Below are 27,781 nucleotides of genomic sequence, written 5' to 3'. Positions count from 1 at the left end.
AGAAATGTGGGTTTTAATTTCCAGAATTCCTCAGTCAGCATGGACATTGATGAAAAAGGTGATGGCTGGTAAAGTTTGACTCTTCTATTGTATTTAAAATGTATTTTTCACTTAGAGAATTTTATATTGGGGGAAAAATGATAATTAACCCAGAATACATTTTCTTCCTACTCAATCAATTTTTAATGAAACATGTTAGAGAAGCATATTAACTCAAAAGGAAGGCTATCCTGAATTTAAGATGATTCCACAAAAAGGAATAGTAGTCATGAGAAAATTATAAACACAGAGAAAACTCCTTGGAATCCCTAATTTCTCCTTTGACAGTTGAAGGCTGCCAAATCCAGCTAAAACCAATCTTGAAGATTTTTTCTCCCACCCAGTAAATGTGTTCATGTAAAATGTGTGTGTGTGTACACACACACATACATACATGGCAAAAGATACACTCCACAAAAATGGCACGGCCAGAATTATTTAATGAAATTATAAAGTTGCCCTACTCAGCACATGACTCGTAATTAAAATTTATTCCCTATAAAATAAGTATTCCATTAATAAAATTCAATTATTGCCATCTACGTTCTCTCTCACTTGTACAAATCATTTTTTTCACAAAGAAACCCACAACTACATATATATGCATCCCCCTCTCTTCTTCCAGCAGAGGCACCAAAAATAAGGGGGAAATGGGATGGAAATGGAGTAATAGAAAGGTGTAACTGCATCTGGGAATGAAAGAAAAAATGAATAAGAGAACAAATTGAATTAGGATAAGGGAAGGGAAAGAGGTAACTGGACAAGGAAGGAAAGAAAAGAAATCTGTTTTGTATTATACAAAGGGTTAAATTAACTAAGCAGACAGCTCATCTTCTGAGCAGTTTTCAAAGGCATTCATACTCTGCAATAAGAGATCTGCACCTGATGTTAATTATTTTATTTTATTTTCAATATTTCAGTACTCCAGCCTTCCACCCATTGCCTGGTAATTATTTTGAAAAAAAAAAAAAAGCCTTGTCTTCCTATTGAGTAAATACGGGTTGTTTCTCTCAACTTAAACTCACAGTGGGTTATACTTTAATAATTCACAAAGGGAAAAGAAAAAAACAGACTTTTTTGTATCTGTGAAATTTGGAAAGTTCTGAATTCACATACAAGTGACTGGTGAGGTGATAAGAAACAAGGCTAGACTGTGTGGGGGATTGCCAAAGTTGTTTCTTTTTTGTATAGTCAAATCACACAGAACTGCTGGTCACTGCTGATTTACCTACCAGCAGGAATTGTACTTTAGATCTGTTTAAGTTACAGTGACATATTGGCTTTCAATCTGCAACATGGGAAGTATGGCAAGCTGAGGCTTTTTTTTTAAGGTAGAAACAATATAAATGTATTTAAACAGTGACCTATCAGTTAATTCAGGCATTCCAAAGGAAAAATCCTTTGCTAATAGGCAGAATTATGTCTGTATCTGTCAATAAGATTTAGGGATTCCCAAGCACCAGGGCACATTAGTAGAATTGATACGCCCCCCCCCCCCCAAAAAAAAACCCTGCCACTGCAGGTTTCCACTATGATGGAAAAATCTTCAGGAGCTTTCACTCAGTAATAGCAACATGTTTTTCTGACAATCAGGAACAAGTTAATGTTGGTTAAAGTAATCTTATGTCAAAATGTGCTATTAAATACTAACTTGAACTAATAACATTAATATGAAAATGGTACTGAAATTAAGGGTTACTTTTCTAAGTATAAAACCATTTCACCTTCTACAAGTTAGACAGACTGCTACTAATGGGCGGCTTTTGTTACTCATTTCACACTCAGAGAGAAAAATAAGTATGGTGTGGTCTTTCCCTCTGAAAAGATTAAGCAATACAGGTTGTCCTCATTTAGCGACCACAACTGGGATCAGCAACTTAGTTGTTAAGCAAAGCAGTCGCTAAGTAAAACATCACGATTTTTAAATTTTACTTTAGCTTTTCTTTATTTTATAAACCTGTGAAGATTGTAAACACAAGGACTGGTCGCAAAGTTACTTTTTCATACCAGTGTAACTAAATGGTTGCTAAATGAGTCAGTCACTAAACGAGGACTACCTATATACTCAAACAAGTTTGAGCTTTGTTGCTGGAAGCAGTACTCCTGTAGCCTTCATGGTTTCTGTAGATGGAACAATTCTTGGTTTTAACATCAGTTGACTTATTTTGCAGATATATTATTATGTTTATACTGTCAGGACACAAACTATTAGCCTTTTCAAGTTACATTCTGTATCTTGGTGCAGTGAAGACAAAATGTTTTGCAAAAGATTGAAAGACCAGTTTTTCATTGTTATCTCTGAACATTGCAAATATGGGTTTCTTCTCTGTGCAGAAACCTCACCGGAAAATTCTATAAAATTTTCCAGGGAAACTCAACACATTGTGTATACAAGAGGTGTAGCTCCTGCCTTCCTCTCACTTCCTTTCAGCCACTGCCACAACCATCATAGGGAACCTCCTCCATTTGGAGCTAGCTGATTCTCTTTCTGTGCCATCTTTTTGTTGCTTTTTGATCCTTGTCCCTCTTCTTCCTAATTTCATTTAAAAATCTTATTCTTCTTTCCTGAAGTTCTAGTAGTATTGCCTTTCCCACAATGGTATAGCTTATTACTTCTAAGGCCTAATTCAGAAAATGTGCAAAATGTGGCAGTGAGTTACCTACTGCTGATGGGCACTCCACTTTCTCTGCTTGGAAGAAAGGTCATATTGGACCTGTATACACTACTAAAATTCATTAAACAGGTACAAAGGAGCTGGTTATATAGACTTCATATTTCATCCTGGAGACAGCTGTACTATCTGTTGAACCATTGACAATAAGTATTGTGAGGCCAGGTGCTATTCACCAATAACAGCTCTGGCTGTGACCCAGTCAACAGGCTCTGTGCTGATATCAGGGGACTCAATAGTTGTTCCATCTAATAGTGTAATGGACACTGGAAAAGAATGAAAACAAAGAAAAAATTAGATTTTCTCCAAAATGGTCCATCATGCCACAACAGTTCAACACAATTAGCTCCACATAACCTTGACTCATGCAGTACCAGGTTTTCTCACATGGTTATTGACATCAATCACTAAGATGTCTGAAAAATGGTCTTCAGGTTAATATTCTAGACTGAGGTTCTTTGGCTGATATAAACAAAAACTACAACAACAGACAAGCATGTTGCTGATTGCATTATACTTCAGAAGTAGATGCGATAGCCTTACATGGACATACTCTGTTTTGCTTTGTCTGTCCAAGGAAGCCTGCAGCTGCATTGAGAACCTTCCCTTTTAATGGAGAAGATATTTCACCCCCCAAAAAAGTGCATAAACCACATTCAAAAGATGAAAGTAACATGGGCTCCCAACCAGAACTACAGATGCCAGCTATAGTCCCAAAGCTTCAGTGCTGCTTTCCATTCTTGATTTTTAAACCACTCCAGGACACTTACAAGAAGGAAATTTGGAGTCCCATCAAAATAACATATTTGCCTGACTTTATTGTCCTCTTAGCCAATATTAAACCAGCACAGCTAGGTATGGCAGACAATTATTATAGATGTATGGATTCTATAGATTATATTCTCCAGGTATGGTACTGAGCTCTGGGAGATCCCACCTGCAAACCTGGGATGCATCTCAAAACTTTAGGAACAAGATCTGTCTTTCCTGACCAAGGGAACATTGAACTTGTACTTCTAACAGAGTCTCTCATAAATATTATTCCAGTTGTAAGGAATGAAACTGGCAGGGCAGGGACCAACATTTCCAGGCCAGAGAGAAATTACATGTATATGGATCATGTGCCTTCAAGCAATCAAGAGACGGACAAAGTATCAGTTAACTTGGAAAAGCATGAGGAGAAAGCCTAGAATTCAAAATTAGGAATATAGAACTATATATAGTCTTTATGTGAATTATAGTAGGCATATATTCCGTACTTCACTGATGTATATATACATCACTGTTGTCTGCAATAAAGAGGCTTATCTAGTGGAGTTAGTGAGAGCTTTTGCCAAATAAATCCATTCAGAGTATTGTCTAGAGAGCAGCAATTTACAGTCATGATGTGAATTCTGAAACCCACTATTTCCAAATCGGACAGTGGCCCTTAACAGGTTCAGGAGACTTAATTGCACTGCACTGCAAAATGTATATTTCCATATACTATCTTCCTTTGGCATAAACGTTTCTAAGTAGAACTGCAGTCATTACAGTTCTGAGTTATTATCAACAGCCTTCACAGTCTTTACAAACATTATGGTGGCTCAGATTACAAGTGATTTAGATATACCCATACCTGGATGGTTGACTCCTATTTACTGATTCCAATTTGGACTAATCTGTCATGTAAACTTTACTTTTCATTTTTCCAAGGAAAAGACCTTCCATCAGCCCTTTCAATCCTATGGTACATTGGAAGACAGCTGAACTGAATAGAGGCCAAGACTTTTTCACCAATTCACTGCCTTTTCTTATTAGCAGAAACCAACTTCATCCTACAGATATAGTGGTAAATGTAATATCTGATTAATTCTTTCTTAGTCTTATGACATTATCAGTGCAGATAGTTCCATTTGTTATGCATCCACTGCAACAGTCATTCCAACTGGATGTAAAGTCTCAACAGACATTGGTCCAAATCCCAAGTATGTTGCTCAATTCACTGCAGTAGTGGGCAATGCCAAAACCATGTTTGAAGGCAACCATAGTGGATTCAGCTTCTCACAAAAAATCACACCTATGAAAATTCTAATAGTCTTCTGTACATACATGTATGTGTATGCACAGATGACCACATAAAATTTCCTCATTTTTCTTGCATTCATGAGCAATGTTGACTTAGCCGCCTGCTTTGATATACATCTTTTAGAAGTGAAACAACCGTGCAAGCAGGTTGGCTATAACCCCAGTTATATAGCCATATAGGGGGCATGGCTACTACTGTCACATTAGGGAGAAGATGTGATGTATGATTTAGTTAATTTTACTCAGAAATAAGTTTTTCATTGGGACTTCCTTCCAACTGCAGTACCACTAGAGTGTGGATTTCAATGTACATAAACCAAATTAATAAACTCATAGCTATATTTAGCCTCACAACACTTTTATGAGACTGGCCAGAAGCAATGAGGGCTAATACAGTAATGTTGAAAAGGGCCCTGTCCCTAAGAAAACCATTTCAGGAAGCCAATGGAAAAGGTAGCAGATCCTTTGCAAGGCAGGCAGAGTTGAGGTGAAGCATCCAATTAATAAAATTAATATAATTCCTGCCCATCAGTAAAGCTACAGTTTTTAAGCAGCATCATAAATTGGTGTGGGTTCAGAAGAAAATCATACCTGTGGCTGAATTATGATTTTCAGTAGCTTAGAGATTTAATCTTAAATTTATGACCATATGAAATATCTTAGTTCCTAATATGTTAATTGAGCATTGTAATATCTTCATGTCTGAGAGGGAACACAGGAAATAGGCTGCTTTTACAGCTTCCCCTACCCACACATGCACACACAAACACACACACAGCTATTGTACCTTGCTGTCTGTAAAGCAGAGGCAATGTGCTGTAAAATCTTAAATGGTACTCTTAAGAACACAAAAATAGCACTGCTGAATCAGGACAAGACCATTTTAGCACTCTGTTTTCATACTAGCAAACTCCAAAGATCCCTCTGGAGTACTCACAAGCAGATATACCCCTCTGGTATTTGGAGGTATGCTCCTGCAACACAGAAACGATACTAAATCTCAAGACAACCAACCTTTCATAGACCTGTCTTCCATGAATTTATCCAACTACTTTTAGGTCATCCAAGGCAGCAGTTACTTGGATGATATCATAATTGTGGTAATGTGAATAGAAGGACCTTCTTCTTTCTGTTTTAGATCTCCTTCCAGTCAGTTTAATTAAATGACCCCAGTCTTAGAGTTTTGTGAGAAAGGGGGAAAAAAAACTCCTTGTCCACTTTTTCCATTCTGTACATGATTTTATAGGCTTCATTTATGTTCCCTGTTACTTGCCTTTTTTAAAAGCTATTAAACATTCTAGCTCTTACTCATAAAGAAGGCATTTGAGCTGCTGTTGATTTTGATTCCCCTCTTCTACATGTTTTTTCAGCTCTGTTATATCCTTTTTCAAATATGGTGACCAGAATTGTGCACAGTATTCAAAGCATGACTCTGTCAAAGTATGACTGTATCAAAGATTTGTTTAAGGGCATTACAGGCCCTCTGCAGCCTTTGAAAATGAAGTCCTTTTCATTCCTGTTTTGCTTCTGTGATGTGTGAACACATATTCTTACAGTGTCTAATCCCTCCACCACACATCTGCCAGGTCATGTTTCTTCCAACCAAGTCCAGTGATATGCCCTCAAATGCTGTTAAGGTATTATGAAAACCAGCAACGTGTGGCATTTGCACTCAGAACATTTACAGGGAAAAATATACTTTTTTTTGTACTGATCTGCCACCGTGACAGGAAGAAGCTACATTTAGCTTCTCAGCATTAGTTCACCCACCAAACAGTCTGCCCATTGTGTCTGACCATGTAGCGAACTATCTCTGAATGCCCTCCAACCATCAATCAAATGCACATAAAGACATGGGGACAGATTCATGGACTGTATGTGATAGAAGGGGGAACATTTCAAAGTTTTTGCTTCTCTTTAAGTTTTGTTTCTCTTTTGCTGCTTACAGATTCATGGAGTTCTTGAAACAGTGGGAGAGAACTGTAAATTCTGAGAGAAGCATGTTTGAGTGGGGAGAAAGCACTGATTGGTGGAAGTTTTCAGGTAGACTGGGCTTCTGGTCTCTGTGCTCAGCTACTGGTTGTTTCAGGCTGAGCTGTGATTGGCCAAATATGCTTTCAGGAGGCATGAACATGACAAAAGCAAGCTAAAAACACTTAGGGGTTATGCAGGATGGGAGCAAGTAGGGGCAAAGACATGACAGCAGTAAAGCACATTAGGGATGCTTTTCACATAGAATGTACTATGGCAGGATTCTGTAAATGTATCCTTGTTTTAAATACTCTGATTTTTGTAAGTTTTGCAATAAAAATGTAGCCAGCTGATTTTGTTTAATTGCAAGAAGACATTTCTTTTGATGTAACCTATTAATGTTCTTGTTATATTCTTATTTTCCAGATAAAAAGTTAGAATTCAGTGTTTATACTTTATTGTGGTTTAATAGTATGAATACTGGTTTTGTATTGGTGAATACATTATACTATTTATGAATTTTTAAAGGAATATTTATTTGAAATAGCTGCTAAGGTGATTATTTTGCCACAGTATGCATATGAATTGTGAAAAAAATGGCCTGATTACAAGCCTTCAAAGCTGCCCTACTGTGACAATTAGCTCCCAATTGTTAAACCATTTATTTATTAGAATATTAAGGACTGATGCTGCCTTAAATTGTAACTGGAAATAGGTTATTACTGAAGTTGGCTATGAACACAAAGGGCCCTCAATTAAGAGTTGTATTAGATAAGACTAACATGCATTTCAAATTAATTGATTCACCTCTACAGCAAGATATGGAAAAATGTTTAACAAGTAGCCGACAAAACTAATAAAAATTGTCAAGAATATTCTAAGTGGGAATATACAAATGGGCACCAAGGAACATTTGCATTGGTTGGATGGAGCAAGACAGCAAAAAGTGAATATCCTGTTTTTCCCCTTCTTTTTCTCTTCTAAATAAGAATGATGATGATTGCAGGTTGCTTTTGGGTGAAGGTAGGGTAAATGGGTTCAATCCATTCTAAGTGTTTTATCATTTAGTTCTTGCTGTGTTCTCTGACTCATGTGGGTGAGATATCAGAGTTCCCAGCCTCTTGCTTGTAAAGAGACTGGACAGTGTCTGTCCAAAGGCAGTTGCTTCTGTTTCCTACTTGGCACTGACTGGTAATCAAGAAAAATGTTTGTGAAGTTTTAGAGCACTTACCATTATAGCCAACCCCTTTGACACCTACTTGGAATTCCTTCTGCTAAGGCACTGAGGGGGAATCAGAAAGCAAAGTGCTGCCCTTGGGTTTCCTGCAAATCAGGAGGGAAAAAAAAGAATATCGGGGTTTCTTGCGTTCTTGGGGGAGAAAATTGGAAAGGTCATATTTTTCATTCACAAAGAATAAAAGGTAACAGGATGCAACTGTCAGTTCCTGGATTGTTTTATAGAAACTATAAGGAGTATAAGTAACTTGATTCTTCTCCAACAATTGAATCATGATTTTTTTATCAAGTATCCTAAAAGTTAATGTATTTTCATGAAATAGGAAAAAGGAATAGAGAGAAGAAGGTATCTTATCTGAAAAGAGGGAAACATATGAAAAGAGAGTGATAAATGGTAGAAAATATATACATATCAGGGATGAGATAGCCTATTGCCCCTGGGAGAAGGCTGTTCTTATCACTTCCTTTCTGTTTCCAACCTTCTTTTCTCTTCCTCATCTCCTTCCCCTGTTTGCTCCCTGCCTTCTCCCTATGCTCCTGTAACAATAGAAGATGGACTGGACTATGCTAACATCAGGTATAAAATGGGGGAAGTCTCACTCCTTTGGTTCCCAAGCTCTCTAGTGCCACTCACTCTTCTATTCCACTCTCCTGCCTGGGCACAGCTCCTTTGTAGTAGTTTCACTGGCACCTATTGACTTAGGGAGGGGAATGTCTTGATGTGGTTTCCTACCCCTTACCACTGGCTTGTGAGAGAGATTGGGTACGTCACAACCAGAGACTTACCTGCAGTATCCTGGGAATGAGGATAATTATAATGATGGTAATGATAATGATGATGAAAAATGAAAATCAGGCTTTGTAGCATCACCTCTTAGCCCTGTATCTTTGAGGCATGTGGCCAGAGGAAAAACAGCCTATCTACATTTTCTAGGAATCGCAAACAGTAGCAGCAAATATTTTTTTAAATAAACGTTATTAAAGATAGGAAAATAGGTGGTCACTTAAGAACTATGTATAGGTGGATGAAACAAGGACTAGAGCACTGATAAGATCATGAAGAGAATCTTAAACATCAATCGCCCATAAAAAGCTATGGGGAGCCTGGACACAGATGCATAGGGGGCAGGACCTGAGGCTCAAATCTTAAGATGGAACTGAAAAACAAGAACTGAGTTTGCTTTGCACTAAATACAATAAAGTGCAGATAGGAAAGTTGCTAGAAGCAATCAAGCAGACACAGGTCTCTCTTCCCCAAATCCTAATAATGCATTCTAACTTAATGTTCCATGTTATTCTGTGAATCAGTAGATAAACCTTACTGAGGAGCAATTTAACCTTACCCCTTTGTTTTCCTGGAGACTTCTCGCTGCTAATCTAGGGTTGTCTCCCTCATCTCTATTCTCTAGAACAGGGTTTCTCAACCTTAGCAACTCATGCTGGCTGGGGAATTCTGGGAGTTGAAGTCCACACATCTGAAAGTAGCTAAGGTTGAGAAACACTGCTCTAGAGAAACCAGGTGGGAACTCTTTAAAACAGATGCAAGATTTTTTCCTCCCTTTCCATAGACCATAGAGCCCTGCTAAATGCCCCTGTCTTCCTGTATTCTGGGACTGCCCTTTTCTCTTCCAGAGAACCACTAAATGTCTCTGATCTTTCTCGCATATTCCCCTAATCTCCCTTCCAGTTACATCTTTCGGCAATCTCTTCATATACCAAGTCAAGGCTTTTTAACAGAAAGGGCAGAGTGGGGAAAACTTTGGTTTTGCTTGGCCAAAATTTTCTTCTTCTCCCCTTTCTTTTTGAGGCTAGGATTTGAAAACAACTAACCTTTTGTTCTCCCTAGCCAGAAGGAAGGGGTTGTGAATCATCCTCCTGGCCTACATGTTATGAGTTGTTCTACATGTTTTACTCAGGAAAGCAAAGGTATTGATTCCCTGTCTGAAGGAAATGGGTGTATGGGGTGTATTTTTGTTTTTCAGCTGGCTTGTCACAGAGCCTAATGCTGATTAGGGCTGAAAGGATATGACTGCCCCAAGATCACCTAGCTGGCTTTTGTGCCTAAGGGAAGGCTATAACCTGGATTCTCCTGCTCTTAGTCCTTAGTCCACCAATGTTACACATTGATGAAATGGTAAAGAGCTTATTTAAGTCTCTGTACTTTTCCTAAAGATTAGGGGCCACTTCAAACTTCAGGTTACCTTTTAGATAACATGTACTGTATGAAAAATCTGTACCTAGAAATGCCAGCATGCATACTAAGGAGACTTTCCTCAACTCCATACCATATATGTACAAGACTGCAAAGATGCGTTTTTCCATATGTAAAGTATATCTTACTTCTGGAGATTCAAATTCTGTTAACAAGAAATGGAGTTTGTTTAACAGTTTGGATTTTAGTTTTGGCTGTATTTTGATCCTCTTGGATTAGTACTAATCAAAAGGTCTGTATGTAGATTGATTTATTATCAGTGATGCAAATTAAAAAATGGGGCGATGCACAAATTAGAAATATGGGAATTGTGACATGTTTCTTCCCAATTCTCTATATATTTACTTAGAAATAAGTCACATTCAATTTACTCTTAAGTAAATGTACTTAAAATGCAGAGTCCAATAGAGCTACACCTTCAGAATAGTTTCAGCTACTTCTGAATCCTGCAGTTGGCTGTTTTGTGGGAAATTCCTTAAACCAGAACAGTCTTCAGGATTCTGTGTTGTGTATAATTGCAAAAAAACCCCCACAGCAAATCAGAAAAAAAAGTTAAATCTAGTTAAAATTAAATTTGGCAGCATAAATTTACAGCAATAAAGATAAAATCATAAAGATAACAGGAAGTTCTAAAATTAAATATTCATATAAGAACAGTTTTACAATACAGGAAGGCAGTAAAATAAACAAGCTTTTAAAAAATTAGAAAATAGAAAGTTATTTGCTTGGCATGGAAAATTCAGTAAAGCTTCTGTGATAGTGGACCTCCTAAAAACCTTGAATGTCCACTTTTATGGGGTGACAAATAGTTCACATAATGAGAGGAAATTTGACATATCTTTAGCTCTAAGCATGTAAGGTCTTATTGATTTCAAAAGAAGCATCTAACAGTATATCTGACTATGGGACAGTACTCTACATTTCTAAATGTAAAATCAATTGCACAGTAAAATAGATATGAAGAAAACTGAATAGATGGTCAAGTTAATTTTCAAATTTCTTTTGAAATAAATAACCTTGGATTCCACTGATCATAGTCTGAAATTTGTAATACTAATTACAATAAATTTAAAGAAATTCCATGAAATGGAGAGACAAACAGGTTTGTGTTTGTGCCCAAAGCAGTGTTTTGAATATATAGGTAGTCCTCATTTGGTGACTGCCTTATTTAGCGACCATTCACCATTACGTTGGTGATGAAAAAGTAACTTTACAACCAATCCTCGTATTTATGACCTTCACAGGTCTGTAAAGCAAAGGAAAGCTGAAGTAAAATCATAAGCACAGTTGCAGTTTCACTTAGCTACCACTTCGCTTAATGACCAAGTTGCCAGTCCCAACTGTTGTCGCTAAATGAGGACTACCTATACAGTATATGATTTTTCCTTCAAGCCTGAAAGAGTGCTTCAGAGGATCCACCACTCTTCATGAGCAGTGAGAGAGCTGTCAGTGTAAGAGAGCTGAAATGCCTTTTTAGTAGCATACAATTGACTATATGAAGCTTGTTAGATTCCAGACTAAAAATGAACAGATAAAATGAGTGAATGTAAGTATAAATCCTAATTAGTAACACTGGGAAAACATGGGAAATATTGAGCAATTTATAATGAACTTAAATTCATTTATTTAGACATATGTTTGTGCGTTTTTATGTATAGATTTTTTTACTGTGGTCTTTAGGCTACAGATGTGGTTCCATAGAAGCAAAATTAAAATCATTTAGATATCCAGAAATATTCCTTCAGAACCATGAAGATATATAAATCTTTTTTTTTCAGTATAAAAATTCAAATCATACTATCATTCAGCCTGTGCAATACTTGTAAAACGTGGAAAATCAGAAACATCACAGTACTCTTTAATTTAGCTTGAAACACCAAGTAAAATAGGACTAGCTAAGCTCTCTGTTCAGAAATAAAACTTTGAGGTTCCAAATAGTCTACCTGAGGACCACATGAATGACAGGACAGAAAAACAGAGCTCTTTTTGGTGTGCATTTAGAGAAAGAACACATGTTCCTGCACCTTGTAGTTTTGAGTGAGTTGGAGTGCAAAGCCCACTGCAGAGAGAAAAAAAAAAAAAAGCAAAAATGTCAAATAACTTAAACATACTTTCTAGGTCCTTTATGTGTTAATTATACTGCATCACTGACCAGGAAATGGATTACAAGTTGCTATTATTTTATATTTGTGTTATAGAGGAAATAACTTTTTTTTTTTTACCCCAAATGAAATACAGTATTAGAAACTAACTCCAAAAGGTATTTTAAAGGGAATTTCATTAGCTTATAACATAACAGTCCTAAGAGATAATCAGTTTGTTAATCTTCAAAATGTTTTATTTTTTGCAACAGGTTAGCCTGACTTAGGGAAACTCAGCTGAATCTGTCTTTCATTTCTGTCAGTAGGAGACCTAGAGTTTTTAAGAACCATGGGCTATATGAATATAATAGTTGAGGACTTCTAGAACTGAGCACAAATGGCCTTTCATCTTTATCAACTTTGGGAATAGAGAAATTGAATGAATAGTGAATAATCTCTCAGCATTTCTACGGGAAAAGGAAAAATTCTCCAACAAGTTCTCAAGAGCACAATTGCACTTTAGTTGCAGTCAAGAATGCTACTGAAAGAAGTCCAGTGGGAGGAAGCACTATTTTTTTTGGGTCACCAAATAGAGCTTTTTTGGTGTAAATGTAAATAGAAATTTCTTTAATTTGATAAGCTTTCTATCAGTGAAGTAGATGCGAGAGATTGTGAGGAGGCTAGGAAAGCAAGGGAAGGAAGAGTAGACATAAACCGTCAAGAGATAGAAGCAAATCCACAGGCAGTTTATCTTACAATCAGCAGCTCATCCCAGGGAAGTGCTTCAAATCATTCAAAGAAACCCTGTCTTAATGAACTCACTATAAATGATGATTGGGACTCTTCTTGCAGTTTTCAAGAATCTGTATTTGCCCCAAGACTAATATTAGAAATCTTGACCAAAGTCTGTATAATTCTTGCTCCCTTGATCTTGCCTATTGCATGGAGCTTGACAACAGGGAGGGATGTTATACGGATTTATTTTTCTTTCCCCTGAAGTTCCTCTCCCCTCCCCTGACAAAGCCACCCAAATAAAATAGTTAGGCAGTGCAGAGGATGTGGAATGGGAGGATTAAAAAAAAAAAAAATCTTGACTTCTACTTTGCTATGGGAGTCTCTCCTGAATCAGAGTACCTTCCATCAGGGAAAGGACAACTCACAGCATGCAGCATGTAAGTTGTCTTGCTGGCTGTTTCGGTTGTATTTTTAATGGTTTATTGTTTTGGGAAACATTGACCAAAAATATGGGGATATGGATTTTTCTGTTTAACGATTTTTTTTCCGTTTCACTTCTCTACATAGCTCATTAAATAGCTGAACATACTATCATACATTGTGCCAGTTTAACTTCTGAGTTTTTCAAACATTTGACACATTTGGTTTTTAATTATAATATATACCTAAACATATAATTCCATTATAATTATAGTGGTAGCCGATAAATATATCCTTTTTAAAAGGTACTTGAAGGGAGAAAGGAATGTAAGAACATTTCTGAAATCAAAATTCATATTTAATTTTTTTCTTTTTTTGTAAATAACAGAGCTAAATCATGGGCAGAGTCTCAACATTCACATATAGGTAATAAAAACAACTTAGTTTTTAGGGACCAATGTTGTTCTTGTGAGTGCGAAGTCACAGAGATCTGAGCCTTCTCCCATCTATTGAAGGCATTTGTCACTGAGCAGGAACAGCTTCACTCTAGTAATCTCCTTCCAGGTTTCTTCTGAACTGAATGTTTTTCCAGCAGGGAGTTCCAGATCACTGTAAGTCTCATAGCATTTTTTTAAAGGGTAAACAGCTTCAGCAAACTAACAGAGCAATCCCTCCATAAATTGAATACCATGCTGTGCACTTTACATTTTCAATTTCTTTTTGCATATTCAAAAAAAGTTATATGCATTCTAGCCAAACAGTTGTGGAAAGGCTTGGTGAAATTATAAGGTAGGAATATCAAACCAACAGGGGAAAAAAAAACATTTCATAGATCAGTTGTATATCTGCAGCTTGGCAGTTCCTGCAGCTTTACTACAAGAAGTAATAGTTTTGTAATTCTTAAACTGTACATTCCTGATTCAAGACTAAAGTAAGCTTATTTTAGTTGTGAACCATTAATCATATATTTAAACTACTGGGTGCAGATTCATCTGGCCAGATCAAGACAGCTTGGCTGGGCCAAGAAATATAGGTGGACATGTATATCCAGTGATGCCTCTGTATCAGCAGCACACTTGTATCAACATCTGCTTCCTTAAAGATATTTTTTCAAATGGAATAAAATTAAAATGGATGTCAGCAGAGAAAGTCCCCTAAGATGTTGCCAGCTCTTTAGGTTTGTATCCAATTAGATGCATTTAGCAGAGAAAAGAGAGTTGTATCCTATACTGCCTGCTCTCCTCAGTTCTTTGAGGTTTCTGTTGCGCCATAAAACTCTTTAAATAAATAACATTCCATACAGCTTATATCATATTCACAGCCATAAAAGAAGAAGCCCAGAAAATATAACTGTCTAAATTATTTCAGAAGCAATTGGACATGATAAATGGATACAGAGGAGGCACTGTACAAGTCTGTATTTGTGTGGTCCTGCCTAAGATCCTTGACTTCATGGTTTAGAAATACATGAAATTTGAGACTATAGCTAGGAAGTTGGATCTCTAAAAATGTGGTGTATTTTCCTACTTTCGTAGTTTTGTATAATGTCATAACATGATTTTAATTAGGTAGTATGTATGTATGTATGTATGTATGTATGTATGTATGTATTTGGTTTTAGATTTGTTTCTGAATGATATTATCCAGTACTTCATCTTTTTTTAAACTTTGCCCACTGTGGATAATCAAGAATAAGCAGGGTGTAAACCTTTTGAATACATTAAGTAAGTAATCACACATCTCCAACCTTTTCAGTCTAGTGGGCACATTTGAAATTTTGAGAGCATATATTGGCAGTTTCACAAAATAGCTGTCATGATAAGGGGCTTGCCCTTTCACAAAATGGCTGTAGTGAAGATTGTACTGAGACTTAAAAGCACTGCTATACCAGGAAGGAGAAAAAAGTGAGATGGCTCCCTGTTCCTTTCCAGGAAATTTATTTTAATCTCTTCCCAGTTTACCTTTCTCTTTATTCTAGCAAGTTGGGCACACTTCCAAACAAAGCACTAGACTGCAACAACCCTCTCTCTATAATTTCTGACACTGCCTGTTTGTGGGAGGGAAAAGGCTGATGTTGAAGGTTGTAGCCTTTACTTTGCAGGATGATTTTTTCCCAAATTTTTGAAAATTAGAATATATATTTAAACAATATAACAAGTCAGTTGGGCAAGGAGTTCGTTAGATTTCAAGAGAAGTATCCACAGCATCATGTTGGGGATTCAGAAGTAAATTGGCTTTCCTCCAGCTGATGTCCTCCAGATGTGTTGGTTTTCAGGTCCCATGACCCTGAACTAGAGAAGATTTGGAATCTAACACATCTGGAGGGCACCAGCTAGGGAAATACTGGCTATAGAAATAACTTCACCCTGAAAATGAACACTGTAATAAGCAAAGGATCACAAGCTGGAATAGTCCTAAAGAAGAATGGGTCCATTCAAATAGCCTCGGGCCAACTATATGATGGAAGGTAGAAGTCAAAGTTCTTTTGCTAATGCTCTGATTTATTACTTCTGCGTTTATTTTGAAAACAAGCCAAGAAAACTGGTAGAATATCTTTTTTGACCAGGGCAGAGGGGAAATTGTTGCTCAGCTTTTATATGAGTCAGTAAGAGATTTTCAAATGTCCCAATTTTGGCAAGCTTTTGAGACAGTTTCAAAGACAGTGAAAATGTTTGTCTTGTCTGAAATGGCAAATGTCATTTAAAGGGACATATCTGCAATGTGCTGCACATCAACAGGAAAGGATTGTGATTTGCAGAAAAGGCTTTTCTTTTCTTTTAGGGGACTGCTTCAGTGTCCTCCCAATGTCATCTTAAGCTATGAAAATCCAGCACAGCTCTAAGCCTGCTACACTTATATCCTACTTCCTTACCACTGCAGACAACACTTGGCTAAATAGAGAGAGAAGAAGGCTAAAGAACACAAATCAATATTTTCTCAAGAACTTACAAGCTCAAATTTATTTTTTTCATGAGCTAATTAATAGAGATGTCATAAATATTTCAGCAGGGGTACTCAAAAAGGCAAACACCTACAGACCTGACTGAGCAAACAAATTTGTTTCTGTGCCCTAAATGACTGCTGTCATCTCCCCCAAAGTTCAGTTACTAAGGCTGTGCAGCTCTTTGGATTTAATCTGGAAAAAGCACTTTGGACTTTATGGGAGGGTGGGTATAGCATCCATCAGGATCACCTGAAAGCAGCCTTCTCTTTTCCCAGGATTATGTAGCTATCCTCTGCAGGTGCAGCATAATTCCAGAAAAGATGTATTCTGAAGTCCTGAATGGCCCAGTTACTTGCTGTCCAAGCATTTGCTTATCCAACTTTGAAACAGCAAACTTTATCACTGTGATGTCTGTGGGCATTTCTCATTCCCAAGAGGCTTCCTGTCCATCGGATTTTTTTACATCTGGTAGTTAAGGTATTGGACGATTGGGAGACCCAGGATCAGGTCACCCTTAGCCATGGAAATTCACTGGGTCACCTTGAGACAGAACTTCTCTTTCATCTCAACCAATCTCACAGGATTGGAGTTTTGAGGATAAAATGAAGGGAAATGCCATGAGCTTTTGGAAGAAATGCAGCACACACCACAAAAATTCATACATACATACCCACGTATACTTTATTTATTTATTTATTTATTACATTTGTATGCCGCCCATCTCCCCATCTACATACACACATAAACACATGCACACATATACACATATGCAATAGGATACTGGCATGCTGCAAAGCAAAGGTTTAGTAGAATCTTGTTATGCCAAGGGCAGTTCCAGAAATATATCAGCTGCCCACGAAAGAAAGAGAGAGAGATTGAGAGAGAGAGACAAAGAAAGGTAAATGGAAACGGTGGGAAATGGATTTCCAGCAGGTGGCAGTTTACCTCATCTCTTTGCTTTCTGATTTATATGTGTGTGGTCTCATACCTCTATGAGCAGCCATTTTGTGAGTCAGAAGTCTCATTTCCACTCATGGCAGCTATTTTGAAAAAACAGCCCATGCCATGCTCTCAAAACTTTAAAAGTGTCCTCCAGCCAAAAAAGGTTGAGCAGCCCTACTTATACTTGATAATGTATGGTGCTGGTTTCAGTGGTGGGGTTTTTGTTTGTTTACATGTTCGTAAATATCCTAGAATTTTATAATACAGAATGATAGTGGGGAGGGTGTAATGAATACAAAAGACTTGAATTGTATTCAATATTTCAGCAGACTATTTCATGATAAAATCTTTGTAATGTTTGTATTTATCAGAGTTATCAGAAATACAATGAATGGAAGCGATTGTTCCATATGGATGCTTAGTTGCTTTTAAACAGAGTTGACATGAAAAAAAATCACATGTGTCAAGTAATTTTTTTCTACAGTTTGCAATCCTAAGTAGATTCACCTCATAATAAGAACTGAGTGAATTTGCAAAGAAGTGTGCTGTGTATGTTTTTATTAATGATTAATTCTGAATTTAGATGTACAGACAAGCTGAGAAGAATCCTCTTAATCATTATTTTTGCTCTACGCTTCTGTTATAAATAGGATGGTTTCCCCAATATTTCTCCTCTTAAAACACATGCTTTCCTCAGCTTCAGATGTGTAGTTATAGCATTTATGCATTCAACTTCTTTGTCAAGTGATGCTATTTTTTTTCTGCTGTAGTCTGACAGCCACTAATAATAACGCATGAGGACAGTCAGACAAAATGAAGACAAATGTTGTTTGTCGCAGCAGAATCATAATGTCTTCAGATGCAGTAAAGACAGTCTAACTGTGTGTGGATATTCTTTATAGCTTATTTAGCCCTGTGATTTTCCTGGTTTTGTTCCCCTCCTTGAAAAAAAAGAAGCAAACAAACAAACAAAAAAGTACAAACATTGAAAACATTGATTAGAAATATATGAAGGCAACATATGGGTCTGTTGGTTAGCCAAAACACTGTGGAACCATGGAGAATAGAGATGCACAGATGGATACTGTAAAAAATTTATGAGTGGTGTAACAGATCTAAAAAGTAGATTTTTAGTCAACATTCAAGTGGGAAAACAGATAAGGTACGTCACTGAGTTTCATGAAGTTTTTTAATTTTTAAACACCAGCATAGTTGGAAACATTAAAGACTGTCCTAATGTGTTTGTTCCATAGTATGACAGACAGGTGAAATCACCCCAGCACTTCAGGCTCCTGATAACAACAGTGTTTCCGTTTTGCTTGAGGTAAACTCTGTAATATTAAATAGCCATATTGTTTCTTACGCAATATCAAAAAGTGTCAGTCATAATGACAAGCCCCATGAAAGTGACCCATTCAAACAGCATCCTGAGTAGTCAAGTGCTATGTTAAATAATACAACTTTCTGTTACACTGTTTTGTTGTTAAAATAAAACTTTGTGCAGACAAAAGAAAACAGTTCTCCCTCTAAGTTTGTTGTTTCTTTATGCAGTTTGAATATGTCACTGGAATAAGTACCAACTGTTTTCACAAGATGCACGTTGGGCTATTGCGCCAATCCTTCTAGAGTGCCAAAATGTACCCCTAAGCTATAAACTTGCACCCATTTATTCACATTTAAGTTCCATTGATTTCACTGCCACATAGCTGAAGCCTGAGTTTTTAATAATACCATAAAGGGTATTTAGGCCTTTAAAAAATAGTCTTTTTTATTGCAGCCAAGTAGATTTTTTTAAAATAAATAAATAAAAACCATATTTCATTTATTGCTTTATTGCAACTTATGCATAACTGAGTCCTTAGTTTTGTTCTCAAATAAACTCTTTCCTAGTGAGATGGTGACTAGCACAAAGGTCATCTAGTAAGATGTGTGGCTGAGTAAGGATCTGAAGTAGGATTTCCTTTCAGCAGCTCTATATCCCATTCTAAACTTGGCACATCGCACATCTTCTGTAAACCATCCCCAGCACTTCTCCTTTTTGCCATTAACTGCTGTCAAAATGTTGACAGCAGAACATGGCAGGGATAGCAGAGATTTATGCAATCCACTCAGGAGGATTATGAGGATGGATCTCGTCCAGCTCTGGTTCTCCATCTGTGCAGGTGGGAGAAGATGATCTGCAAAAGCTGGGACAGGCAGGCTTATTCAGAGGTTTTGGAGACAGCTTCCACAGTTTCTGACCATTGGCCATAGTGTTGTCTCAGAATCGTTACAGTCTAAACATCTGGAAAGCACCAGGATGTCTTCCTGTGCATTCTGTCATGTGAGCTCTGGGAAACTCTCCTGGAGAATATAGGAATGCAGTCTAACTGAAATCAACTGGATTTACTTCTGAACATGTACTTCCTGAAGATGTGACTTTCGGTCAGGATAATATTGTAAGTACAGTAAGCAAAGATACCAGTGAGTTACATGTAAACATTTAAAATGGGAAGGAAGTGAAAATGTTCTATACTTTAAAATAAAATACATTTAATATGGCAAAGTTCTTGATACTTGGACAGGTTGATTAGATACCACATGCCAAGAGTTTGCCTAACGTAGGGTTCTCAAACTTTGTGATACTGTGATCCATAATATGATAAATGAATTTGTGCAGTCTGTCCCATGAATAAAACTAATGATTTCACTGGGGTTAGGATTGTGTAAGAAACAAACCTACCACTTACTGAAAGTTACATAATTTTCATTGTACTTCCTTAACTTAGATTTACCTTTAATAGCTCTTTCAGTAGGTAGTAATTTTCTCTTAACACCCAACAAAACCTTTTCAGTTTTCAAAGGATGAACATCTAAAATAATGGATAAAAATATTGAACTGCCCTAACAAATACATTTCTACAGACACTCAAAGACTACAGATACACTACCACATGCAACAGTGAAGTCACCAGCCAGCAAAAAGCCATCTGCCAATTTCAGTGATGTGTTTAGCCATTTCTCAAAACTCACTCTGAGCTTGGCTTTCCATTTGCTTCCATAAGCCCCACTGTGTGTGCACAACGGTCTGTCTGTGTTTACAAACAAAACTGAAGCAAGTTTTGACTGCTCCTGCTTTGTTTATAGAAGCCACCGGGGTGCACGCAGCTAGTTGGAGTTTGCCGAGGCAAAATGGGAACAAGTTTTGATAATGTTCCTGCTTTGCCAGAGTAAGCCTGATTAGCTCCCTTCAAAATACTGTGAACCCTTTGTATATTTCTTAAGACCCTTGGGAGTTACAACCCATGGTTTGGGAATCTCTAGTCTGAAGAACCCCCTTCATGGATCACTGCCTTGTCATGGCGAAGGCGCTTGCGTAACTCAGTGAAGCCATGAGCTATACCGTACAGGGCCACCCAAGACAGACAGATCATGACAGAAAGTTCTGACAAAATGTGGTCCACTGGAGAAGGAAATGGCAACCCACTCCAGTATCCTTGCCAAGAAAACCCCATGGACAATGTTAAAAGGCTAAAAGATATGATGCTGGAAGATGAGCCCCTCAGGTCGGAAGGTGTCCAGTATGCTACTGGGGAAGAGCGGAGGGCAATTCCAAGTAGCTCCAGAAAGAGTGAAGCGGCTGGGCCAAAGCCGAAAGGACGTTCAGCTGTGGATGTATCTGGAAGCGAAAAGAAGGTCCGATGCTGTAAAGAACAATATTGTATAGGTACCTGGAATGTAAGATCTATGAACCAAGGCAAGCTGGATGTGGTCAAATATGAGATGACAAGATTGAACATCGACATCTTGGGAATCAGCGAACTGAAATGGACGGGAATGGGTGAATTTAATTCGGGTGACCATTATATCTACTACTGTGGGCAAGAAACCCTTAGAAGAAATGGAGTTGCACTCATAGTCAATAAGAGAGTGGGAAAGGCAGTAATGGGGTACAACCTCAAAAACGACAGAATGATCTCAGTGCGTATCCAAGGCAAACCATTCAATATTACAGTCATCCAAGCCTGTGCCCCAACCACTGATGCTGAAGAAGCTGAAATTGACCACTTCTATGAAGACCTACAACACCTTCTAGAACTAGCACCAAAAAAAGATGTCCTTTTCATCATAGGGGATTGGAATGCTAAAGTAGGAAGTCAAGGAGTAATCGGAATAACAGGCAAGTTTGGCCTTGGAGTACAAAATGAAGCAGGGCAAAGGCTAATAGAGTTCTGTCAAGAGAACAAGCTAGTCATAGCAAACACACTTTTCCAACAACACAAGAGACGACTCTACACATGGACATCACCAGATGGTCAATACCGAAACCAGATTGATTATATACTTTGCAGCCAAAGATGGAGAAGCTCTATACAGACAGCAAAAACAAGACCAGGAGCTGACTGTGGCTCAGATCATGAGCTTCCTACTGCAAAATTTAGGCTTAAATTGAAGAATGTAGGGAAAACCACTAGACCACTCAGGTATGACTTAGATCATATTCCTTGTGAGTACACAGTGAAGGTGATGAATAGATTTAGAGGATTAGATTTGGTAGACAGAGTGCCTGAAGAACTATGGACGGAGGTCCGTAACATTGTACAGGAGGCAGCAACTAAAACCATCCCAAAGAAAAAGAAATGCAAGAAAGCAAAATGGCTGTCTGATGAGGCATTACAAATAGCTGTGGAAAGAAGGAGTGCGAAAAGCAAGGGTGAAAGGGAAAGATATAAGCAACTGAATGCAGATTTCCAGAGAATAGCAAGGAGAGATAAGAAGGCCTTCTTAAATGAACAATGCAAAGAAATTGAGGAAAACAATAGAATGGGGAAGACTAGAGATCTCTACAAGAAAATTGGAGATATGAAAGGAACGTTTAGTGCAAAGATGGGCATGATAAAGGACAAAAAAGGCAGGGGCCTAACAGAAGCAGAAGAGGTTAAGAAGAGGTGGCAAGAATACACAGAAGAACTATACAAGAAAGTTCTTAATGTCCCTGATGTCCACGCTGGTGTGATCACTGACCTTGAGCCAGACATCCTAGAGAGTGAAGTCAAGTGGGCCTTAGGAAGCATTGCTAACAACAAAGCTAGTGGAGATGACAGTATTCCAGCTGAGTTATTTAAAATACTAAAAGATGATGGTGTTAAAGTGCTGCACTCAATATGCCAGCAAGTTTGGAAAACGCAACAGTGGCCACGGGATTGGAAAAGGTCAGTTTACGTTCCAATTCCAAAGAAGGGCAACGCCAAAGAATGCTCAAACTATCGCACAATTGCACTCATTTCACGTGCTAGCAAGGTTATGCTCAAAATCCTACAAGCTAGGCTTCAGCAATACATGAACCGAGAACTACCGGATGTACAAGCTGGGTTTCGAAGAGGCAGAGGAACTAGAGATCAAATCGCCAACATTCGCTGGATCATGGAGAAAGCACGAGAGTTCCAGAAAAATATCTCCTTCTGCTTCATTGACTATGCAGAAGCCTCTGATTGTGTGGATCACAACAAACTGTGGCAAATTCTTAAAGAGATGGGAGTACCAGACCACCTTACCTGTCTCCTGAGAAATCTGTATGCGGGCCAAGAAGCAACAGTTAGAACCGGTCATGGAACAACCGATTGGTTCAAAATAGGGAAAGGTGTACGACAAGGCTGTATACTATCACCCTGCTTATTTAACCTATATGCAGAGTACATCATGAGAAATGCCAGGCTGGAAGAATCACAAGCCGGAATCAAGATTGCAGGGAGAATCATCAACAACCTCAGATATGCAGACGATACCACCCTAATGGCAGAAAGTGAAGAAGAACTAAAGAGCCTCTTGATGAGGGTGAAAGAGTAGAGTGCGAAAGCTGGCTTGAAACTCAACATTAAAAAAACTAAGATCATGGCATCTGGACCCATCAATTCCTGGCAAATAGAAGGGTAGAAATGGAAGCAGTAACAGACTTCATTTATTTGGGCTCCAGGATCACCGCAGACGGAGACTGCAGCCATGAAATTAAAAGACGCTTGCTCCTTGGGAGGAAAGCTATGGCAAGCCTAGATAGCATATTAAAAAGCAGAGACATCACCTTGCCGACAAAGATCCGCATAGTCAAAGCTATGGTTTTTCCAGTAGTAATGTATGGCTGTGAGAGCTGGACCATAAAGAAGGCTGAGCGCCGAAGAATTGATGCCTTTGAACTGTGGTGCTGGAGAAGACTCTTGAGAGTCCCCTGGACTGCTAGGAGGTCAAACCAGTCAATCTTAAAAGAAATCAACCCTGATTGCTCATTGGAAGGATCGATAATGAAGCTCAAGCTCAGATACTTTGGTCACCTAATGCGAAGAGAGATCTCTTTGGAGAAGACTCTGATGCTGGGAAAGATCAAAGGCAAAAGGAGAAGAGGACGGCAGAGGATGAGATGGTTAGATAGCATCACTGAAGCAATGAGCATGAAACTGAGCAAACTCAGTGAGGCAGTGAAGGACAGGAAGGCCTGGCGCAATATGGTTCATGGGGTCACGAAGAGTCGGACACGACTTAACGACTAAACAACAACAACAACAATTCTGAAGAACAAAACTAATTTTGCCTGTTTCTAATTAATAAAATCTTGAATCAGTAATGCTCACATTTTCATACAAGAAATATTTTATCAGTATATTAAAGTTTAAGACAAATTTGTATAGTAAGTACTACGAAGGACCAGTTTGACTGCCTTTTTTACCACTGTATGATTCAACCAACATAAAATCAAATCTTCCTTCAAGAATGTTCTTACACATCTTTTTAATGATGATGATGATGATGATGATAATTTTAAAAAATACATGTTGAGATAACCTTTGGCTTACATACTCCTTCCTTTGTTCTCTCCTTTACTTGAGAGACAAGTTTCAGTTAATGGTTTAAAATAAACCAGTTTTCCATTCAGGGAACTATAGTTGTTTCCCATCCTAAGCTGTTAACTAGTTATGAATTGTGCAAACTGTAGTTATAGTTCAAACAGTAAGGAGAAATTACAGTTAGCCTCACCAATTTTTAAGCAATAAGAAAAGGAAAGAGATTGCATGAGACAAAAGCTTCCCGCAGTGCATTGTTAATACAAGAAAACATTTGTTATGTGAAATGTGAATGTGACCTATATGTAACAGGCTACTTGGGGATAAAACTAGATGTGTGGGATAACTACATATGCAGTACTTTAAATATGATTGTTCTGTTCACCTATCAAGCAGGAGCTACAAAAAGAAATGTGCAGAGAGGAGGAATAAATCCAGACTCCTATTCTCTCTTCCCTCCTATGGTCCACAGCTTTCAAGCCCAGCTCTGGTAAAAGACACATGCTGAGTAAAATTAAATTGCTTATAACTATAAGGAATAGCATGGTCCAACCTATAGAACAGCTTCTTCCATCAGGATAAGTAAAGACCATACCGTGACAAGCCTGGGTTACAGACCCATAGTTAAGAATGGAGCCTATTGTAGCAAAATTCAAGTTAAATACACAATGATTTGAGTTAAATACACAATGGTTCAAGTTCATTACTCAATACTACTTATACAGCATTATACAATAATACTGTTCCAGCTTACATACAAATTTGACTTAAGGGACAGATCTTGGGAACTGAACTCGTTCTTAAACTCAGGACTACCTGTAGAGTTATTCTCCACATGTCAATCAACAGAGAAAATAGCCAATAGCACTAGAATTTTAGAAGGAAGGAGGAGGCAACTGTTGGTAGAAGAAGGTGAAAGAGGGCCTAGCCGTCCATATATTCTATTATATAGTTTGGATTTAGATCTAGATTTGGCACAGAGACAGCACCAATTGCTTTTATCTTCTATTGCCACACTGTCAGTACTCCTGGATCTCTCAGAAGCTTTTGATATCATTGACCATGATATCAAGATGTTCTTGAATAACCTGGGGCTTGGGGTGTGCTTTCCAGTGGTTCTGCTCTTATCTTTTTCGATGCACTATTAGAAAGAAATAATGGGAGACCTTTGTTCAGCTCCTGAGGAATTGGCGGGGGGGGGGGGGGATGTCCTGCAATGTTGTTGTTTAGCATCTACAGACAGTCCCCTACCTGCAAACTTTCATGTTGCAAACTTTCACCGATATGAACAAGATGGACCCAGAAGTCGGAACCAGAAGTCAGGCCGGAAGTTGGAACCGGAAGTCAGGAGAAGGCGGGAAAGGCACGCTGCAAACTAACCCTTTCCCACCTTCTCCCACCTTCTGTTTGCATTGGAGGTTTACATTAGAGTTGGAGTTCCAGGAAAGGGTTAGTTTACATGGCATGCTCCATTCCTGGGTGAGGCAGGAGAGAGGGCAGTAGCAGAGGAGAGGGGGTGGAGGTCTCCTGCCTTGCCTGGCAACAGAGCATGCTGCGCCCCACTGGCTCATCCTTCACTCCCCCTCCTCCGCTACCACCCCCTCTCCTGCCTCAACTGGTGATGCGAAGATAGGGCTCCCCTGCCCACAACGCTGCCCTGCCTCCTTCCTCCTCTTCCTTTTTTTACTTTTTACTTGGTTGGACTTACGAACAAAACAGACTTATGAACAGCCTTTTGGAACATAACTTGTTTGTAAGTAGGGGACTATTTGGATACGAAGCCTTTGGGAAGAATTATGAGCAGGTGTTCAGCTGTACTTCTTTCCTGTTAACTCATGGTTGGATTGGATGTGGGGGAACAAGATGAAGATGAATGATTTGCAGGTTTGGGTGATTTGCCTGTTACGATTCCATTAAGGAACAGGCTTGCAGTTTGGGGATCTTCTTTGATTCAGCACTGATACTGGGATAATCATACAATAAAAGCAGAAAGGTAGAGTCTTTTTATCAGTTTTGTCTAATTAACTAGTTGAATCTCTACTTGGAGGAGAGAGACCAGGTACCAGTGATGCAAGCACAGTGTTGGATTACTGCAACACACTCTTTGTGGGGCAACCCTTGAGGATGGTCTGGAAATTGCACTGACGCAGACCACAGCAGCATGAGGGGTGAGCCCTTCCAGGAACTGCCATATCATCCCCCAATTGGTTGCCAGTTGCTTTCTGAGCCAAATTCAGAGGGCTCACAGCTTAAGCCCAAATTACAGGAGTGCCTGCTCTTTTACACCTTTCTTGCATTCATTGTGGAGCCTTTTGCATGCCCTGCCACAAACATGCATAACATCAGTAGCATATGTGATGGGGTTCATAGTGTAGAAAAAAATGCCATTCGACTCAAAGCTGGCCCCTTCCTTATTATACTTTAAGAGGGATTGTAAAAATGAACTTTTTTAACCAGGGCAATTTACTGTTTTAGATTTTAGTGTTTTAGAGACTTTGGTGTTTGATATTAGTATTCTTCTAACCCTGTTGAATGGACAACATATAAAATGTATGTATGTATGTATGAATGAATGGGTTCTTAAATCATTTTAATCAAATATATATAAAATATGTCAATTATTTAAAAGCAGGCAAGCAGTAGTCATCAGTATATGTACTAGGTATGTTACATATAGTCTTTGGAATATGAAAACAATAACCATATCATGGTGTAGTATAAAAACTGGTTCCATCAGATGGAAAAGAATGGAGATGGATATACTATCTGCTGCTCTCTAAAAATATTAAGAGAAGGATGTTTCCCATGTAACAGATGTTTTAAAATTCTGGACAATTTACCAAAGACACAGTGACTTTACTAGTTGTACCTCTTCAACAAATCATGCAATGATAAGCAGTCCTTTTAAAAATAGCACTCTTGGGTCATGGATCAAAATTAACAATTCCACAAGATTATAAAAGTAGATTCAATTAGAATATAAGCACATTATCTTCTAGCAGTAGGAAATAGAATAGAGCTATCGAAAGAAAAACATCAAACAGTGCAATTAGAGTTCTTGAAAAGTGCTTAACAGTATAATACCTGTAATGTGCAATCCAGTTATATAGGACCAAGAGAAGCCTCTAGTAGCATAGGTTCTATCATAGAAGAATTTGATGAGCAAATGAAGTATCCCATAAAATTTCTCAGTTCGTTAGAGAACATAATACCTCTTCTTCACCAATCCAATAACACAAGCGATCTGAAACTTGATGTGACACTGTCTTGACTTCTCTTATTCCTTTCTGACTGATGAACAAGATGATTAGTGGAGACATCTTGCAAAAATGTTAATACATTGTCCTGAAAGTTATTAAAAAGATTGATACAACTTAGAAATAAATAGATAATTCTAGATGTAGATGATGATGATGATGAGCCATCAAGTTCAATTTCTTTCTTAAGTTTTCTTTTTCCAGAGCCCTTAGGCCAAAGTTATAACAAGCAATTATGGATCTATCTCTTTAGCTGTGAATGGGATGCTGCTACAAAGCATAACTAGGCAATCTCCAGGCCCCTAATTTTTGTGTGTGTAGAGGAGGACAGAGATGATCTTGAAGAAGGTATGCAAGTTAGTAAATAAGCTTAGCCCAGGAGAAAGGATGAGA

At 38.1% G+C, this 27,781-nt stretch overlaps 1 protein-coding gene across 9 annotated transcripts in view; it reads left to right on the top strand.

Annotated features, from left to right (window-relative positions):
* Positions 1-27,781, top strand: part of NPAS3 (neuronal PAS domain protein 3) — a 758,559-nt gene that overhangs the window by 414,801 nt on the left and 315,977 nt on the right. The gene's annotated exons all lie outside the window — the stretch shown is intronic.

The sequence above is a fragment of the Python bivittatus genome, unplaced genomic scaffold (genome assembly GCF_059951505.1).
Source record: "Python bivittatus isolate LINGU-HERP-01145 unplaced genomic scaffold, Pbiv_v1 ctg000480_np1212, whole genome shotgun sequence".
In the NCBI taxonomy this organism is placed as follows: domain Eukaryota; kingdom Metazoa; phylum Chordata; class Lepidosauria; order Squamata; family Pythonidae; genus Python; species Python bivittatus.
The sequence above is the reverse complement of the archived record's forward strand: the minus strand, read 5'-3'. Positions and strand labels throughout refer to the sequence as shown.